Raw genomic sequence first — 903 nt, 5'->3', positions numbered from 1 at the left:
CAACAACAACAACACCAACAACAACAACACCAACAACAACACCAACAACAACAACAACACCAACAACAACAACACCAACAACAACAACAACACCAACAACAACAACACCAACAACAACAACAACAACAACAACAACAACACCAACAACAACAAGAAGAACTACATTAGGGCTCGGCCACTACCACTATAGTTGGTCTTATAAATGTTGTTGTTGTTGTTGTTGTTAATAGAGGAAGAGGATGAGGAGGAAATTAGGCGATCAGGTGGGAGAAAATTGTTTGTCCACCGTTGTTGTTGGTGTCGTTGTTGTTGTTGGTGTTGTTGTTGTTGTTACTTGTTTTGTTGTTCGTGTTGTTTTTGGAGGAAAATTTGGTGCGGCGATAGAAAGAAACAGGTGGACAGGGATTCATAGTAACGTAGGAAATTGACGGATTCTCCCTTTGTATCGTTAATATCTCCGTAAATATTTAAATAATGATTTTTCAGAAAATTCAAGATAATGGGATTAAAGAGGACAAAAAGGGGTACTTTTCTATCAGGAGAAATTCAATGAGTTTCAGTAGAAACTTCAAGAAAAATCGAATTGAAAAAATAGTAGTTTTTAAAGAGATACAAAAAAATCTTTTTCTCTTTTAAAAAAGCCTCTGGTCACGTTTGAGGGAAGGTTTTACCAAAACAAGGCATCTTATCTTTTAAATTTTGTGTTCTTTTCAATGGTGCAATCAATTTTTTATGATCTTTATTAGTTACAAGCGTTGTACAGTCGTTCGCGGGACACCCTGTATAGGTATTTTTTTTTTATATATCCTTTAAATCACTACATGAGTTATACATAGGGTGACCATAATTTTTTTGGCCCAAAGCGGGACGCAGTCCTTTTTGGACGAAGGGGGGGGGGGGGGG

The sequence above is a fragment of the Diaphorina citri genome, unplaced genomic scaffold, assembly GCF_000475195.1.
Source record: "Diaphorina citri unplaced genomic scaffold, Diaci psyllid genome assembly version 1.1 scaffold221, whole genome shotgun sequence".
Lineage (NCBI taxonomy): Eukaryota > Metazoa > Arthropoda > Insecta > Hemiptera > Psyllidae > Diaphorina > Diaphorina citri.
This window is presented reverse-complemented; position numbering follows the sequence as displayed.